The sequence below is a fragment of the Bubalus bubalis genome, chromosome 1 (assembly GCF_019923935.1).
Source record: "Bubalus bubalis isolate 160015118507 breed Murrah chromosome 1, NDDB_SH_1, whole genome shotgun sequence".
Classification (NCBI taxonomy): Eukaryota; Metazoa; Chordata; class Mammalia; order Artiodactyla; family Bovidae; genus Bubalus; species Bubalus bubalis.
Genome location: NC_059157.1, coordinates 106,286,751 through 106,307,305, shown reverse-complemented (window position 1 = coordinate 106,307,305; position 20,555 = coordinate 106,286,751). Strand labels below are relative to the sequence as shown.

Sequence of the window (20,555 nt, the reverse complement as noted above, 5' to 3'; positions counted from 1 at the left end):
GTTAGAACCAGACATGGAAAAACGGATTGGTTCAAAATTGGGAAGGGAGTACATCAAGGCTGTATATTGTCACCCGCTTATTTAACTTATATGCAGAATACCTTATGCAAAATGATGGGCTGGATGAATCACAGGCTGGAATCAAGACTGTGTCAGGAAAAATATCAACAAACTCAGATATGCAGATAATCCACTCTAATGGCAGAAAGCGAAGAGGAATGAGAGAGTCTCTTGATGAGGGTGAAAGAGGAGTGTGCAAAAGCTAGCTTAAAACTCAACCTTCTAAAAATGAAGATCATGTCATACAGTCGCAACACTCCATGGCAAATAGATGGGGGAAAAGTGAAAAAAGTGGCAGATTTTATGTTCTTGGGCTCCAAAATCACTGCAGACGTTGACTGCAGCCATGAAATTAAAAGATGCTTGCTCCTTGTGACCAACCTAGACAGAGTACTAAAGAGCAGAGACATCACTTTGCTGACAGGTCTGTATGGTCAAAGCTATGGTCTTTCCAGTATTCGTGTCCAGCTGTGAGAGTTGGACCATAAAGAAGACTGAGCACCAATGATTTGATGCTTTCAAATTGTGGTGCTGGAAAAGACACTTGAGAGACCCTTAGAGAGCCAGGAGATCAAATCAGTCAACGCTAAAATAAATCAGTGCTGAATATTCATTGGAAGGACTGATGCTGATGCTGAAGCTCCAATACTTTGGCCCCCTGATATGAAGAGCTGACCTATTGAAAAAGACTCTGATGCAGGGAAAGACTGAGGGCAGAAGAAGAAGGGGGCAACAGAGAATGAGATGGTTGGATGGCATTACCAGCTCAGTGGACATGAATTTGAGCAAACTCTGGGAGATAGGGAAGGACATGGAAGCCTGGTGTGCTGCAGTTTATGGGGTCACAGCATAGGACACAGTTTAGCAATTGAACAATTGTCACAGGAGGCTTTATGAAGGGATGTCTTCTCTGATACTTTGCACCATCTTCAAGAAGAGTTTTGATGAGTGTGGGAAAAACTATGGCTCACTTAAAAAGGATTTAAAAAGCAAACAAATGAAGTTTAGAGAAACCATCAGGAATAATGTTTTCTTCCTTTTGAAGGCAGGCTTGGCTTACCTTGTTCATGGGGTTCTCAAGGCAAGAAGTGGTTTGCAATTCCCTTCTCCAGTGGAGCACGTTTTGTCAGAACTCTCTGAAGAGTATGAAAACTCACTGAACAGTATGAAAATTCTCTGAACAGTATGTAAAGGCAAAAATATCTGACACTGAAAGATGAACTCCTCAGATTGGTAGGTGCCCAATGTGCTACTGGAGAAGAGTGGAGAAATAACTGCAGAAAAATAAAGAGATGGAGCCAAAGTGAAAATAACACCCAGTTGTGGATGTGACTGGTGATGGAAGTAGTGTTGGATGCTTTCAAGAACAATATTGCATAGGAATCTGGAATGTTAGGTCCACGAATCAAGGTAAATTGGAAGTGGTCAAACAGGAGATGGCAAGAGTGAACATCAACACTTTAGGAAACAGTGAAATAAAATAGACTAGGATGGGCAAATTTAATTCAGATGACCATTATATCTACTACTGCGGGCAAGAATCCCTTTGAAGAAGAAATGGGGTAGCCCTCATAGTCAATGAAAGACTCTGAAATGCAATACTTAGGTGCAGTCACAAAAATGACAGAATGATCTCAGTTTGTTTCCAAGGCAAACCATTCAGTATCACAGTAAGGCATGTCTGTGCCCCAACCACTAATCCAAAGAAGCTGAAGTTGAGCAGTTCTATGATGACCTACAAGACTTAATAAAACTAACACCAAAAAAGATGTCCTTTTGATTATAGGGAAATGGATTACAAAAGTAGGAAGTCAAGAGATACCTGGAGTAACAGGCAAGTTTGGCCTTGGAGTACAAAATGAAGCAGGGCAAAGCCTAACAGAGTTTTGTTGAGAGAATGCACTGGAATAGCAAGCGCCCTCTTCCAACAACACAACATACAACTCTACAAATGGACATCACCAGATGGTCAATACTGAAATCAGATTGATTATATTCTTTGCAGCCGAAGATGGAGAAGCTCTATAAATCAGCAAAAACAAGACCAAGAGCTGACTGTGGCTCCAATCAAAAATGCCTTATTGCCAAATTCAGACTTAAATGGAAGAAAGTAGGTAAAATCCCTAGACCATTCAGATATGACTTAAATCAAATCCCTTACAATTATGCAGCGAAAGTGACAAATAGATTCAAGGGATTAGATCTGATAGACAGAGTTCCTGAAGAACTATGGATGGAGGTTCATGATATTGTACAGGAGGCAGTGACCAAGACCATCACCAAAAAGAAAAAAAAAGGCAAAATTGTTGTCCGAAGAGGCCTTACAAATAGCTGAAAAAAGAAGAGAAGCTAAAGGCAAAGGAGAAAAGGAAAACTATGCCCATCTGAATGCAAAGTTCCAAAGAAGAGCAAGGAGAGATAGGAAAGCCTTCCTCAGTGATCAGTGCAAAGAAAAAAACAATAGAATGGGAAAGACAAGAGATCTCTTCAAGAAAATTAGAGAAACCAGAGAAACCTATATGCAGATCAGGAAGCAACAGTTAGAACTGGACATGGAACAACAGACTGATTCCAAATAGGACAAGGAGTACGTCAAGGCTGCATATTGTCACCCTGCTTGTTTAACTTATATGCAGAAGGCAATGGCACCCCACTCCAGTACTCTTGCCTGGAAAATCCCAGGGACAGAGGAGCCTGGTGGGCTGCAGTCCATGGGGTCACTAAGAGTCGGACACGACTGAGTGACTTCACTTTCACTTTTCACTTTCATGCATTGGAGAAGGAAATGGCAACCCACTCCAGTGTTCTTGCCTGGAGAATCCCAGGGACGGGGGAGCCTGGTGGGCTGCCATCTATGGGGTTGCACAGAGTCGACACGACTGAAGTGACTTAGCAGCAGCAGCAGAGTACATCATGAGAAACACTGGGCTGGAAGAACCACAAGCTGGAATCAAGATTCCTGGGAGAAATCTCAATAACCTCAGATATACAGATGACACCACCCTTATGGCAGAAAGTGAAGAGGAAATAAAAAGCCTCTTGATGACAGTGAAAGAGGAGAGTGAAAAAGTTTTCTTAAAGCTCAACATTCAGAAAACGAAGATCATGGCATCTGGTCCCATCACTTCATGGGAAATAGATGGGGAAACAGTGGAAACAGTGTCAGACTTTATCTTTTGGGCTCCAAAATCACTGCAGATGGTGATTTCAGCCATGAAATTAAAAGATACTTACTCCTTGGAAGGAAAGTTATGACCAAGCTACACAGCATATTCAAAAGCAGAGACATTACTTTTCCAACAAGGTCTGTCTAGTCAAGGCTATGGTTTTTCCAGTACTCATATATGGATGGACATGAGTTTGGGTAAACTCTGGGAGTTGGTGATGGACAGGGAGGCCTGGTGTGCTGCGATTCATGGGGTCGCAAAGAGTCGGACATGACTGAGCGACTGAACTGAAGGGAACATTTCATGAAAAGATGGGCACAATAAAGGACAGAAATGGTATGGACCTAACAGAAGCAAAGATATTAAGAAGTGGCAAGAATACACAGAACAACTGTACAAAAAAGATCTTCATGACCCAGATAATCACAATGATGTGATCACTTTCTTAGAGCCAGACATCCTGGAATGTGAAGTCAAGTGGGCCTTAGGAAGCATCACTACAAACAAAGCTATGGAAGTGATGAAATTTCAGTGGAATTATTTCAAACCCTAAAAGATGATGCTGTGAAAGTGCTGCACTCAATATGCCAGCAAATTTGGAAAACTCAGAAGTGGCTACAGGACTGGAAAAAATCAGTTTTCATTCCAGTCCCAAATAAAGGCAATGCCAAAGAGTGCTCAAACTACCACACAATTGCACTCATCTCATACACTAGGAAAGTAATCCTCAAAATTCTCCAAGCAAGGCTTCAATGGTTCATGAACTGTGAACTTCCATATGATGACTCTGGATTTAGTAAAGGCAGAAGAACCAGAGATCAAATTGCCAACATCCTTTGGATCATAGAAAAAGCAAAAAGTTCTAGAAAAACTTCTGCTGGATTGACTACACCAAAGCCTTTGACTGTGTGGATCACAAGGAACTGTGGAAAATTCTTAAAGAGATGGGAATACCAGACCACTGACCTGCCTCCTGAGAAATCTGTATGCAGGTCAAGAAGCAAGACTTAGAACTGGACATGGAACAATGAACTGGTTCCAAATTGGGAAAGGAGTACCTCAAGGCTTTATAATGTCACCTTGCTTATTTAACTTAAATGCAGAGTGCATCATGCAAAATCCTGGGCTGGATGAAGCTCAAGCTGGAATCAAGATTACCAGCAGAAATATCAATAACTTCAAATATGCAGATGACACCAACTTTATGGCAAAAAGCAAAGAGCAACTAAAGAGTCTCTTGATGAAAGTGAAAGAGGAGAGTCAAAAAGTTAGCTTAAAACTCAGCATTCAGAAAACTAAGATCATGGCATCTGGTCCCATCACATTATGGCAAATAGATCAGGCAACATGAAAACAGTAACAGACTTTATTTTCTTGGGCTCCAAAATCACTGCAGATGGTGACAGAAACCATGAAATTAAAAGACCGTTGCTCCTTGGAAGAAGAGCTATGACCAACCTAGACAGCATATTAAAAATCAGAGACATTACATTGCCCACAAAGGTCTGTCTAGTCAACGCTATGGTTTTTTCCAGTAGTCATGTGTGGATGTGAGATTTGGACTATATGGAAAGCTGAGCACCAAAGAATTGGTGCTTTAGAACTGTAGGGTTGGAGAAGACTCTTGAGAGTCTCTTGGACTGCAAGGAGATCAATCCTAAGAGGGATGGTATGGGGAGGGAGGAGGGAGGAGGATTCAGGATGGGGAACACATGTATACCTGTGGCAGATTCATTTTGATATTTGGCAAAACTAATACAATTATGTAAATTTTAAAAATAAAATAAAATAAAAAAAAAAAAAAAGGAAATCAATCCTGAATATTCATTGGAAGGACTGATGTTGAAGCTGTGCCTCCAATACTTTGGCCAACTGATGCAAAGAACTGACTCATTGGAAGAGACCCTGGTGCTGGGCATGATTGAAGGCAGGAGGAGAAGGGGACGACAGAGAATGAGATGGTTGGATGGTATCACCGGTTCAATGGACATGAGTTTGAGCAAGCTCAGGAAGTTGTTGATGGACAGAGTAGCCTGGTGTGCTGCAGTCCATTAGATTGCAAAGAATTGGACACAGCTGAATGACTGAACTGAACTTGGCTTACCTTGGTCTTCTCTGGTGACTTAGATGGTAAAGAATCTGCCTGTTGTGCAGGAGACCTGAGTTTGATCCCTGGTTCAGGAAGATCTGCTGGGGAAGGGAATGACAATCCATTCCAGTATCCTTGCCTGGAGAATTCTATGGCTAGAGAAGCCTGGCAGGCCCCACCTAGTACGTGTGCTCACAAAAAGTTGGACACAACTGAATGACTAACACAGTTTACTTACCTTGCACATCTATATTTTGCATTTTATGTCTGGCTTGGACTAGTTTTTCCAAACAAACCAAAACAAAAACAGCTTGTGCTCCCTGTGTACAAATATATAGCATGTGTTTAATTAGATACATCTTTGTATATGGTTAATATGAGTTAGTAGAATGCTTTATCTTCAGTCTATTTTGAAGCAGTACCAGCATGACTGAATTTTGATGACTTTTAAAATCACAGCTGTTGGAATGCTTGGCAAAATTATGTGATTGAAAGTTATGACCCTTTAAAATATGAGTCATCTCTCATTTTTGTTGCTCATTACCTGATAGACAGTAAGTGGGAATATATCTTCCATGTGTGAGCTGTCATTCATAAAATTCATAAATACGGTGGCAGGGAAGAGAGACTAGAAGAAGAAGGAGGGTGGTGAAATGATAATAGAAATAAGAGGAGAGAGAGGAGAGGAAAAGCCTTCCCTGGTGGCTCAGATGATAAAGGATATGGCTGCAATGCAGGAGACCCCGTTTCGATCCCTGGGTCGGAAAGATCCCGAGAGAAGGAAATGGCAACACACTCTAGTATTCTTGTCTAGAAAATCCCATGGACAGAGGAGCCTGGTGGGCTACAGTCTATAGAATCGCAAAGAGTAGGACACGACTGAGTGACTAATATGAAAAGGAAAATGGAGACGTTGAAGAGAAGGGAAAATTCTGTTCTAAGAGACAAACTTGAGTCTAAAAATGTATTTTCAGACACAATTTAAACAATGTAAAAATGGACTTTGAATGTATGTTATATGCACTCATTTAAGCATCTGATATGAATCTGGTACTGTGCTAATTTATGGTGATGAAGAAAATGGACATGCAACTTGGAGACAAGAGAGGGAAGTAACTGTTTACCCCAAAGCACTATATAAATGCATATTCTGATTAATGCTATAGTGAAATTATGCCTGGAGGGATAGGTCTTTAGATTGGGTGATCTGGTCAGACCACTCCAGAGTGAGTGAGTGGAGTGAAGTTGCTAAGTCGTGTCCGACTCTTTGTGACCCTGTGGACTGTAGCCCACCAGGCTCCTCCGTCCATGGGATTCTCCAGGCAAGAACATTGGAGTGGGTTGCCATTTCCTTCTCCAGGGGATCTTCCCAACCCAGGGATTGAGCCCAGGTCTCCGGCATTACAGGCAGACGCTTTAACCTCTGAGCCACCAGGGAAGCCCAAGAAGTGGTTAAAGTGAGGCCAGAAAGATGAAAGAGTTCTACTTTTGTGAAGAGCAATGCAAGAGCAGCTGCAGAGGTGTCATTTGTATCACAAATTTCCCCAAAATACTCTTTACAGCTGGCTTAGGGAGCCTGGATAGCTCATTTGGTAGAGCATCAGATTTTTAATCTGAGTGCCTAGGGTTCAAGTCCCTGTTCAGGTGACAAGGTCTCATTTGGGGCTTTCCTGCTAACTCAGCTGGTAAAGAATCTTCTGTAATGCAGGAGACCCCGGTTCGATCCCTGGGTCAGGAAGATCCTTGGGAGAAGAGAACGGTTACCTACTGCAGTGTTCTGGCCTGGAGAATTCCATGGACTGTATAGTCCATGGGGTTGCAAAGAGTTGGACATGACTGAGCGACTTTCACTTTCTTTGTTCAAATTACTATCAAAGTCCATTTATTGCACAGTTTCAGTTACAGCGGGGAAAATTTGTTCCTGATCAGTAAATCAAAAGCAGTGTAGATTCATTTATTTAACAAGTATGGATTGATACTAAGCACTTACTATAGGAAAGATATGCTGTCCCAGGTGCTGAATGACAATGGCGAACAAAAAAAGACAGGGAATCACTCAGAAGTTCATTCTAGGGCTGGCAGCACTCGCACAGAGCATCATTATCTGATCAGTGTTGCTTCAGGCCAGATGGGCTGATGGCGTGAGACCCTCAGGAAGGATATGAGGCTGCCTTTTCCTGTGTGCCTTTTGACTTCCGTAGAGTTGATAAGGCTTTTCCTCAGATCTCAACATTTTTATTATATGTTGTTTACTCGTTACATGTTTATTGGCACTTTATAGACCAAAGTGATCAATGAAGACCTAGAAAATGAACAGGCTCCAAAGGTTTTCAGAAGAACAGAACATTTTTGCACCCAGAAAAATATATCCTCTTTGTTTGCCTTAAGAAAAAAATATTTATTTTATCTAGTTCTGGATTCCTTATGCTTTTGTCAGATATCACTGGAATCTGCTCAGTGCACTGAAAATTTCTTATAGGAAAAGGAGGTAATTGAGGATGAGTCTTTTTTTGTTAAAGAAGCCCTTAGAAGTTTCTTGCCTGTGTTATATGTGAGACGGAGTGAAGAAATCTTGTGAAATGCTTGATTATCCACAGAAGAAGAATATAATATAATTAAGCGAGTTTTACTAGTTTTATTATTTTCTGGGCATGGTTTAAAATAATTATGGTTGGGTACCACAAATAGTGGTTCCTTGAAATAGCTAACTTGGACGCCTAGTAGGGAGGTTATGATCTTGGACTTGTGAGCCTAGTTGAGTCATTAAGTAACAGAGAGCAAAATCTAATTAAATTTGACATCCTCACATGGGGAATCATACCCACAGGTAGTACTACGGCATGAAACTTCCAGAAGGATTTTTTTTTTTTTTTTAAGAAAATTCATTAGAAGAGACTGAGGGGGGGAGTTGGAAAATGAAAATTTATGAAATCTGCAAAGGAGCCACTTTCCAGTATTCCCCTCGAGAAAGAATTAGAGCTGTGAAAGTTTGCAAAAGGTTATATAATCTTCTATGTAGTTGGCGGCATGAATGGTCAGACCTCAGGCGGCCACATTGTGGAACTGGAATCACCATGAACCTTAAGAAGTCTCTCCTGTAGCTAAACGCTATCACATTCACACAAGGTGTCATTAGGGAATGCAGCCCCTTTTTGTTGCTGGACAAAGGTACTCTAATATCGTCATTTAACACCATCTTCAAAAGGATCACACACAATATCATCACTTTAATAAAAACTCATTTCACTTTTTCATATTTCTTTCAAATTGCTGACCATATGAATGATATTTTACATAGTTTGAGATATTAATATACAAACCATTTTCTGATTTGCTTTTCTATTTAACATGATAGCCTAAACATACGGCTTCCCTGGTGGCTCAGTCGGTAAAGAATCTGCCTGCAATGCAGCAGAAGTGGGTTTGATCCCTGGATTGGGAAGATCCCCTGGAGAAGGAAGTGGCAACCCACTCCAGTACTCTTGCCTGGGAAATCCTATGGACAGAGCAGCCTGGTGGGCTACAGTCCATGGGGTTGCAAGAGTCAGACATGACTTAGTGACTAAACCACCACCATATTTTAATGTTAAGCAGCTTATGTATTTTAAGATTCAGTGGCTTTATAATATTCAAATGAATTAATAAGCCATACTAGATCAATCTCCTATACTTGGATGTTTATATTGGTTCTAATTTTTGATTACTATAGATAAATTTCAATTGTTTTTTAACCAATTTAAATAGTTTTGGTATAAAGCAAGTGCTTAATAAATATTTGGTGATGAGACTTTCTTGGCTAGTATTGTCAGGAATGTCGTTCTGATTTTGGAATCTCAATTCCTTATCCAAATATTTGTACATTTTACAATGTGACCAAATTATGTGAGTATCTTTTACTGTCAGCCTCTCCAGTATTTGTTATCCTGTTGGTGGTGGATTCGTTTTGATGTTTGGCAAAACTAATACAGTGTTTGAGGTTTAAAAATAAAATAAAATTAAAAAAAAAATAAATAAAATGAATCTAGGTTAATAGTTCCTTTAGTTTGCATGCATTGTGTCTATTATACTAAAGAATACTTTACCCTTTGTGTAATTCTTATATTTTTTAAAAGAGGATTTTTTTGTGTGGAAAAATTACAGAGATCTGTTTAGAAAATGGGTGAGATGGTGAAACATGAGAAGAAAGAGCCGAGGTAAGGACGATGTTAAATTCCTTCTCAGAGCCCACCCCTAGTTTCTATAAGTGGGGCACATCACTTTTCTTCTTCTTCTTGTCCCCAGGCCCCTTTGTGCTCTGCTCAAGGAGCACAGCTCTCAAATGTAGCTCTTACTGCCCAGACTTCACACCCAGACTGAAAGTCCAACCTACAAAATTAGAATGCAAAATTACGAGTTTAAGCCTTTTCCTCCCTCACAGTTAAATAGCTAGATATAGAAATGTGTTTATGCCCTGAAGGGGATACTTTAAAAATTTAAAATGAGCACCAAATACGTAGTTATTAAAAAGTAATTTCATCCATGGCAGGCAACTGTCAGCCCATAGGATGTAGTGCTGTGGAAATAAAAAAAGTATCTAATTGTTTTTTTGAAGTCATAAAATTGGCATAATATCATAGAATGTTAAAGCTGCAAGAGGTCCTAGAGATCACCCTCATTTTATAAATGAGGAGCCACATTCAGAGAGTGGTGACATTCCAGAAATCATGGAGCTTAGCGTTGGAGCTGGAGCTAGAACCCAGAGCAGTGAATTTGCACAACCTCATCTTTATGGGACTGTCTTCTGGGAAGAGAAGCAGCAGCCAATTTCAAGTACGGAGGTGAAACTGGCTTTTAAGGCTCTGCTCTTAATAGATGCTTAATAAGTATCTTTCATATGAATTCCCACACTCTGAAACTGTGACCAAAAAGTCTTTCGAAGATGAACAATAGAAAAAGACCATGTCATTGGGTTTACCACCACCCCTCTGACCACACGCACGCATGCACGCACACACACACACACACACACACACTTGTTCAAAGAATGTTACACAGAGGTTTTCAAGCTATTCTCTAAAAACTTGTGTATTCCTTGGCATCTCTTGAGGGTCACAGTGAGGACGGAGATAGTGAGACACCAGTCTTTAATCAGCACGGCTCTGCCAGTGTCTGTAACATCTAGCAAACTCTGTAAGGTTTTGTGTTCAGAAAGGCTCTGCCTCTCTCAAGCATATAGGCACACATGTATGTGCCCATATGTATGCACATTTGGAAACTACTGATCTAGATGAGTTATCTAATTTTACCAGCAAATCCCTGGAGGCTCAAGACAGCTGGCATGGCTGTGTGACCTCCCTGGTTGTTAGGAGGTGAGAAGGGAAAGGGCTACAATCAGAAATCCTGAGGTTCTTAGTACGAAGCCTGCCTCTGTTAGTTTATCAGATTTGTTAACTCGGACCAGTTATTTAACTTGATGAGTCTCTATTTTCTTGTTTATGAAATGGGATGCGGTTCATGGGTCGCAAAGAGTTGGACACGACTGAGCGACTGAACTGAACTGCGTTTTTTCTATAGGATAGTACCTTAAAATGAAATGAAGTGTGTGTGTGTGTGTGTGTGTGTGTGTGTAAACTGGTAATTTCAGTATTAGAAAAAAATGTTTCGATTATTTTTGTCATTTTCCCATTTCTTTGTCTCAGGGTCAGGGCTGGAACCATGCTTTCTGCATCCCACTGAATACTCTTTTGACTACAGAATGGCTGGTCATCCTGCTCGTGTCAGAATTGTTTCCAATCCCTGGTGCTTGATTCTGGTAGGAGCTATGTGGGCCCCACATCCCTTATCTCATTCCTCAGTTCCAGTTTGAGAAATAGAAATCCTGAAAACTCCTAAAGTTATGGTGCCTGCGAACCCATAATCGCTGCTCCATATCACAACAAATTCTGAGAAATGATAGGAATAAGAAACTGGCATCTTGAACTGTCCACCTCTTCCAATGCTTGGTAGCACAAAATGTCCCTAAGTCACAGTACTCTCTTTTTTAGTGACTGACAAATTATCCTCTATTATACATTTTCCCATATTTAGCTTCTGTTCCAACCTCAATTTCTTTCATCTCTTGTCATTGCACCTCCTCCTCTGGTTCTTTGTTCCTTTTGGAACAATCGTGTGTGTGTGTGTGTGTATTACACACAATATGTATTTGTTTGCACATATATGTGCATACCATGCACACAGACAGGTATGCAAATGACAGGGCAGAATGGCAAGATACTTTATTAAAATGTATGTAGTTCTTTTGCTACTAGGGCTCAAGGGCAGAAGCATAAGCTGTTACCAATAAAAAATTTGAGCCCACTCAGAGTCAAGTTAAAAAGCTGAAGACTGATTACACGGTACTAAAAATGAAAGCAGAACGGGGAGAGAGGCAGCCCATTTAAAAGAGAAGCACCTGGTCGTGGGAGATTATCAGTGAACTCCACGCAGTACTGCTGGGTACAGAGAAGACCTCAGTGCTGTAAAATTGGGAAGCAAATTCATCAAATCTGTGTCAAACTGTTGGCAGGTGGGGAACACAGTGGAATAAGGGAGATGCAGTGGTGGCAAGAAGCATTTTAAATTAGTGAAACTGTGAGTATGTTCTGGTGACAAATAACTAGGAGAAACCCACTCTTTTTATACTTTCTAAAACAAAGTTCATCAGATAAACCCTTTTAAGATCCATTGCATTCCATAGGTAATATGTTGACTGTGGTCCGTGTTATTTCCTCCTGGGATGGATTGCATCATTAGTCTGCATTAGTTTTATTTTTTGTTTTTTTTTTTTTTTAATTTTATTTTATTTTTAAACTTTACATAATTGTATTAGTTTTGCCAAATATCAAAATGAATCTGCCACAGGTATACATGTGTTCCCCACCCTGGACCCTCCTCCCTCCCCATACCATCCCTGTGGGTCGTCCCAGTGCACTAGAAGAGTGGGATCCATCCTTCCATATAGTCACCTTCCAAGAGCAAGAGGGCCATGAGATGGTGGAAAAAGCAGACTTATAGACTAGATTTAAAACTAATGCACTGCTTGGGGCTAGTGCATTAGTTTTAAATCTAGTCTATAAGTCTGCTTTTTCCACCATCTCATGGCCCTCTTGCTCTTGGAAGGTGACTATATGGAAGGATGGATCCCACTCTTCTCCTCTATCCCCTCCCCAAATCCCCACACTTGCCTCCCACTCCTGAGCACCATGACCAAAGGTTCCACATCCACTATTCTTTCTTGCATCGGCAGATTGTTCGGTAGCGTCTTCACATGCTGATTGATTTTAAGACTTGAACTGCTTTGTGTCCATTTTAAAATTGTGCTGTCCTTTCACCTGAACCTCTGTGGAAATAAAAGCCTCTTCCAAACCTATGAACTAAATATTTTACTATCCTTTGGGTTATGGCCTGTGGTGGAAACCCTTTAGGGTTTCCCATGGTCCTCTCTCATCCCCATAGCAGCACATGGGCAGATATGAGTAGTGTGATATGGAGGTTGGGAACAAAAGCACCAGGATTAGAAATACTTGATTTAAATCATTAACTGGATGAATTACTTAAACTTTTTAATTCTCAGTTGCCCCATTTGTAATTGGAGATACAAATATCCTCATAAAATTTTTGTGCAAAATAAGCAAATACTGTATAAAATGTTTAGCATAGTGCTTTGTATGTGGTATCATTTTAAAGCAAATGACTAGAAAACTGAAATCCACTGGGCTTCTTCCCACTAGATATAAACTCCTTGGAGCAGAGACTATGTAAGTATCTGTGCAGAACATAGTAGGCACTTAATTAATTTGGAAGTAATGAGTGCAAGAATGCATGCATTTATGAACAAATCATAAAACTAGAGTTCAGAAGATCAAATAACTTGCCCAAAGTCATCCATTATTAAAAGAGCTGGCATTGAAGCTAAAAGTACTTTATTGTGTACTACTTACTAGTCAGTCTTCTGTAACATAAATGCTTTCTTTAGTTTCTTTACTTCATGGAGGATAAGCCCTTGCTTTTTCAAGCACAATTCCTGGAGCTTTACAGGCTTGGTGATAAAAACAGCCATAAATCTCGGGGACTTGATTGTAAAGGGTTTTGGCACAATTACCTGCATGAATTTATCTGTTTGGTGAAGGTGTGGGCTCAAACCACAACAGCCACCAGCAGTGAGAACTCATCTCCTGAGCCTTAATTAAAACAGTCCTTGGAGAATACAACTGCCTCAGGAAGTGCCAGAAATCTCGTCGGAAAGCTTCCTGATTGTGATATTTCCAATGTCATATTGCGGATTCAAGAAACTTGGGTGTTTGGAATAAGTTTAGGATAAGAACAGCCTCACTTTAAGTGCTTATCTTAACCACCAAACCATCTGTTCTTCTCCCGTCATGGTTCCATGTGCTGTTGTACATAAGAGCAAGCGTTCCTCTCCCTGTCCCATTTTGCATCCGAACAAGATCTATTTCCAAAGTAGCTTATTTTCCTCCTTTCTCCATCATGAAAAGCAAAGCTAGCTGTGAACTGTTCAGCAGAACTGAAAGAATCTTCTTCACCTCTTTCCTTTTTAAATTGATTTTTAAAATTTATTTACTTATTTTTGTCTGGGCTGGGTTTTCATTGTTGTGCAAGCTTTTCTCTAGTTGCAGCAAGTGGGGGCTACTTTCTAGTTGCGGTGCCCAGGCTTCTCACTGCAACGGTTTCTTTTTCTACAAATGGGCTCTAAGGGGCAAGCTTCAGTAGTTGCGGCTGCCGGGCTCTAGAGCACAGGCTCAATAGTTGTGGTGCACAGGCTTAGTTGTTCCACTATGACATGTGGGGTCTTCCTGAATCAGGGCTTGAACCCACGTTTCCTGCATTGACAGGTGAATTGTTTACCACTGAGCCATCAATGAAGCCCTTTCTTCACTTCTTTCTAATAGCTCCTTCCCAAACTCCTCCTTCCTAAATCTCTTGCTTTAAACTAGTAGTTATTTCAGTGTGGTTGCCTCCTCCCTCCTTTTTTTTTTTTTTACTATTCACAGCTAATTCGTTATTATGCCTATTATTTTTTCTCTAAACAATGCCTCGTGTCTCTAGTATATCATCTCATCATTAGATTATTACACAAATCTTTTCTGTTTCCCTGCTTCTAGATTCTCCCACGTTCATGCCATCTCAGAAAAGATGGAAGAGTAATTGGTTTCAGATAATAAAGCAGGGCTATCAGAAAAAAAAAAATAAGAAAAAGATAATTTGATCATGTGCCCTATTACAAGATGTACAGTGCCCAAAACAAGGGCAGTGAATGTCGCTTTTCATCCCTGTCCTCATCAGGGCATACCTAGAGTAGCACATTCAATTCTGGGCACATATAAGGAACATCAACAAACTGAAGAAGACTCATTACAGGGTGACCCAGATGGCAGTGGGCCTGGATGTCATGAGAGGTAAGAGCCAAATTAAAAACCCTGAGGGAGTTCATTTGAAAACAGAAACACTAAAGGAAAACAGGACAAACTAAGAGTTAAAGGAATGTTACGTAATAGGAGGAGTAAACTTTTTTTTTTTTGTCACTTGCAAGAATAACACTTAAACCACTGACGGGAGACTAGGGTTAGTTGGATTTCAGATCCATCTAAGGAAGAAACCACTCATGTTTGATCTCTATAAAAAGTGATGCACACCTTTGTGAGACAGTGACTTTCCTGTAGCAGAAGCGAGTGCCTGAAAACGTACTTCACATTTTGTAGGATGTATTCAGTTATAGAGAAGGCAAATAGACTGCATGACCTCTTGGATTATCTGCAATGCTAAATGATTGTGATTCTTCCATATATGAATCTTGTTATTCACCATTTTCTTTCTTTTACACTTTTTGTTTTTATAAACAGATTTATTGAGGTGGATTTTACATATAAAGATCACTGACTCTAACATTGGAGCTTTTCAAGACTTTCCTAGAACAGTTTTAAGTTGACAGCAAAATTGAGAGGCACAGAGATTTCCCAAGTACCTCTTGTCCCCACACATGAATGGCTTCCCCATTATCAACATCCTCTACTAGAGTGGCACTTTTGTTACAGTTGTTGAGCCTACCTTGATACATAATCACCCAAAGTCCATAGTTTACCTTAAGGTTCATTCTTGGTATACTTTCTATTAGTTTAGACAAATGTGTAATGACATGTATCCATCATTATAGTATACAAACTATTTTCGCTGCCTTCAGTTCAGTTCAGTTGCTTAGTCGTGTCTGACTCTTTGTGACCCCATGGACTGCAGCATGCCAGGCCTCCCTGTCCATCGCCAACTCTCAGAATTTACTAGAACTCATGTCCATTGTGTCGGTGATGCCATCCAACATCTCATCCTCTGTCATCCCCTTCTCCTCCTGCCTTCAATCCTTCCCAGCATCAGGGTTTTTTCAAATGAGTCAGTTTTTTGCATCAGGTGGCCAAAGTACTGGAGTGTCAGCTTTAGCATCAGTCCTTCCAATGAATATTCAGGACTGATTTCCTTTAGCATGGACTGATTGGATCTCCTTGCAGTCCAAAGGACTCTTGAGAGTCTTCTCCAACACCACAGTTCAAAAGCATCAATTCTTTGGCGCTCAGCTTCCTTTATAGTCCAACTCTTGCATCCATACATGACCACTGGAAAAACCATAGCTTTGACTAGATGGACCTTTGTTGGCAAAGTGATGTCTACTTTTTAACATGCTGTCTAGGTTGGTCATAACTTTTCTTCCAAGGAGCAAGAAGTGTCTTTTAATTTCATGGCTGCAGTCACCATTTGATTTTGGATCCCAAGAAAATAAAGTCTGTTAGTATTTCCACTGTCTCCCCATCTATTTGCCATGAAGTGATGGGACCAGATGCCTTGATCTTAGTTTTCTGAATGTTGAGTTTTAAGCCAACTTTTTCACTCTTCTCTTTCACTTTCATCAAGAGGCTCTTCAGTTCTTCTTTGCTTTCTGCCATGAGTACCTTAAAGTTGGAGGCTTCTTATTTTTCCAGATTATTATATAGTTGGATTCATATAGTATATAGCCTTTTCACATTGGTTTCTTTCACTTAGTAATGCACATTTAAGGTTATTCCATGTCTTTTCATGACTTCATAGCTCATTTCCCATTAATGTCAAATGATATTCCATTGTCTAGATGTACTCTAGTTAATTGTCCTTTCACCAACTGAAGGACATCTCAGTTGCTATTTATCACTTTCATAGTGAATTATTTTTGCTTTAATCCATTCAGTTGTCCCCACCTACCATGGTTTCTCCTGACTGATGTATCATTGCACATCCATACTGGACAATCTACACCTGTATCTCCCTCAAAGTCAGCTCAAAGTGTCCTCAAATTAAACTCACCTCTCTAGTTGGTTGGTACCTGAATTGGTTAGGGTTTAGGCTAAGAATCTGTAGCAAATGTACTAGGGAAAAAGATCAACAAGCAAACAAACAAAAGACAGTGGCGGAAATGTAAAAGAAAGTCATTCCTCTCTTGGGTAACAGCTCAGAAGCAGGCCATCTTGATGAGGGTGGTTTTGCATGTTTAATAAATGGCTTCTGTGTCTGGCCCAGGAAACATTTCCTTTTCTCACCTTCTTGCAACAGTAGGCTCTTGGCAAGGTGCAAAGCAGTGCATGATCAATAATTTAAAGTGCAAACTTGGAAGTTGCATGTATCACCTTCACTCACATTGCCTTAACCAGAATTTAGTCTCATGGTTGCACTGACTGTAAGGAAGACTAGGGAGCAGAGACTTCCTTGAGTGGCCAGGGACCAGCTTATATTCCATTGCCAATGAAAGGGAGAATAGATCTTGGAGAACATCCCACAACTGATGAGGGTCACCCCTCAGAATTGGAAAAGCCCCTGATGCTTGGAAAGATTGAGGGCAAAAGGAGAAGGAGGGAGCAGAGGATGAGATGGTTGGATGGCATCACTGACTCAATGGACATGAGTTTGAGCAAACCCCAGGAGACAGTGAAGGACAGGGAAGCCTGGTGTGCCATAGTTCATGGGGTCACAAAGAATCCGACATGACTGAGCGACTGAACAACAACCTCTCAGAATTATTTACTTGAGGGTTTGTTGCTTTATTTTTTACCTTTTTTATAACAGTACATTTGGCTGTTCAGAATAATAATTTGCCACTGATTCTATTAAGAGTTTAGTAATAGGTTCATGTTTAAAATTTACAGTCTTAGATCTATCAGTAATTTTAACATTGTCCTTTTTCAGCATGAAGGTTCTGTGCTTTAAAATTAATGTCCCATAGTTCCTCTAAAAAGAGAATTGGCAAAAGACAGTGAACCTTCAGAATCTGTGAATATAGTTTGTGTGTTTGTGTGTGCTCAGTCATGTCTGACTCTTTGCAACCCCATGGACTGTAGCCCGCCAGGCTCCTCTGTCCATGGGATTCTCCAAGCAAGAACACTGGAACCCACATCTCCTATATTGGCCAGCAGCTTCTTTACCACTATGTCGCCTGGGAAGCCCCAAGGTGGCATGGTTTAAACTGTGTACCCCAAGGTACACGGTTTAAAATGTACAAATTGCAAAGTGATACACTGACAATTCTCATAGTACTCCTGGCTTACTGATGAGACTTGAAATCTTTACATTTTCACACAGGTTCATTATTTGCTCATGAAAGCAACAGTATTTGGTGCTTAAAGGAACAAATTAGTCAGGTTCTCTGCAAAGTGCTCCTCCCCAGTGTATCTGCCTGCAGTTGCACCCATCCAACTGATGAAAAGGGAAGAGTGCTACATGGAACTAGCACTTACAGAAACTTGCAACTCCAAAGCCTGTTTGCATGACTTTTATAAGCTTTAAACATTAGTTAGATGGTTATTAAATGCTTAAGTAAACATTTGTTGTATCTAATCAACTCAGAAGGGTGTCTTTGAAGTTAATTTTACTTCTGTAGTTTCTTTGAAGTTTTATTTTGTCTCTAAACAAAATTCTCTAAATTAAATCTCTGCCTTAATAGGGTAAATGGTAAAAGTGAAATTGCATAGTGAATATGCTTAAAAAACTGTCAGTCTGGATGGATTAGTTTCTCAATTACTTCCTCCTCTATGCTGTTTAAAATTGGCTTTTCCTTCTGTTCTGATGTTTATCAGGAAATATTATGGTATTACCATAAATGGAAAGAAAACCTTCATCTTTCACATCTTTAAAATTTGCTCAAAGGTAACTTTGTCATCACTCCTGAATCATTTTGCACCTAAAACTGAACTTTGTGCATCTTTCCGATTGACTGATCATAAGCGTTCTTTCAATTCCAACTTCCATTTATTTGATATCACAGCACACACGGTTCATTATTTCTCAGAAGTACTAGACTGTGAATTGCCTCATGGCTGCTCAACAAACTGTGTCAAGCAATAAAATCCTGCGTCACTGGATTGGGTAAAAGTCTGCTTCTTTGGCATTCTTTTTCATAGTCTTTATCACAGAATCCAATTGTAACTTGACTTCTGTCTTCTATTACATGTGAGGAAGCACAATCAGAATACTGACAAAAACTTTAACATGTAACACCAAGGTCTCCTGCTGTGGTCTCTCTACCCTTATCTGCACATTTTGTTTATGTCTGAAAATAAGGGCTGATGGATGGGAGAATCCTCATTAAACAAAGAGAGAGATGGACCTCTTCCTTCAAGATAAATTAGATAAATTCAGACCCCAAATTACTTGTCATTGTTTCTAAAGTGACTAGTTCTTGTAAATCCAGGACTCAAATCTGGAACATCTAATAAGAAATCAATCACATACACATAAAGTCAGCACATCACTGCCCACTACCATATTTAATCTGTGAATAATGAATCAGCCCACATTATCCTCTTCTCGGATTCTCAGTATTTATTTTAAGTACCCTAAGAGCCCTTGGCTTCCCCATGTTTTGGGGTTGGCAGAGTTTAAAGTCAGTCTAGCTTAATATAAGCTTGATTATTGCTTTTTGATCATCCATCTTGGATTTTTCATTCAGTCATTCACTATTAGAAGTTTTCTGTACTACTGATGTAAACCATGTATTTATGTTTACAGATGATAATGATCACCATCAACATCATCACATAAAACATGGGACACTGAAGCTAGATACATAGTATTTATTTCTAAATAATTTCCTGTTAAGTGAGTAGTCAAAAGTAAAATCCCCAGATCTATCTGTTCAGTTTGAGACTCTAGACTAAGAACTAAATACCAGTTCATTGATCCCATTTTCTTTCCTTTGGACTCCAACTAAACTCTTATTAGTTCTCCAAAATTAAAGTCCCCTTCCCTGAAACACATTAGAACATATACATACACTGAAGCCTCAGTGGATGCCAAAGACAGCTCAGTTTGAAGCTTACTGCCTTAAATAATCCCACATGTATGAAAAAAAATGGAAAACTATATGTATGGGGAAAAACAAATAAAAGTATACATGCTTCTAAAAAGAGTAGAATTTAAAGAGGCATTTATATAAAAATAATTGAGAAAAAATTGATCGATTTTATATACATTCATAATACATTTTGTAAATTAGAATTAAAAGGAACTTTTTAACCTCATAAAGGAAATCACTAAAAATATAGGAAACTGTATAATGGTGAAGCATTGCCTTGAAAGCCAGTAATGAGATGAAGATTCCTCATAACCCAATTTCACATTAAAAGCCTCATAATTTGTACAGGAAGGCAAAAAAGAGAATAAAAGGCATGAAGATTGGAAAGAGAAATAAAGCTTTTATTATTTGAAGAAAATATGATTGTCTACATAAAATAAGAGGATTTATATACTACGAGAACTATAAAATATAAAAATGGTTGAATACAAAAATCAATTGTGTTTGTATACTTCACAAAAAACACACTTCTATATTTCTCCTCAGGTAACTTTAGTGATGTTTGCAAACAGTGACTGGGGCTTGGATGCTTAACTTGCAAAGAGATGAGGACTTCCAGGGCAGGAAGCCAAAGTAGCAGCACATTAGGGAGTTTATTTGGGTGTAGGAAAGGCTATCCTGGAGCAGGAGTCATTGGAACTAGTCATTGGAACTATTCAGTATGGGTAGAAATGGGTCAAGAAAAGGATGTGGATGGGTGGGACCAGGGTAGTCTTGGCTGAAGTGATATGTACAATAATATAGAGATGGAGGCCAGGGCCAACACATAATTCCACATATTAATGTTGAAAGTGTTAGTCACTCAGTCGTGTCCAACTCTTTACAACCCCATGGACTA

General features: G+C 39.7%; 1 protein-coding gene and 1 non-coding gene across 4 annotated transcripts in view; both read left to right on the top strand.

Moving 5' to 3' along the window:
* Positions 1–20,555, top strand: part of LOC102392575 (limbic system associated membrane protein) — a 703,099-nt gene that overhangs the window by 236,336 nt on the left and 446,208 nt on the right. The window lies entirely within an intron of this gene.
* TRNAK-UUU lies at positions 6,891–6,963 on the top strand. The gene has a single exon. It is a non-coding gene; the product is annotated as a tRNA-Lys (tRNA).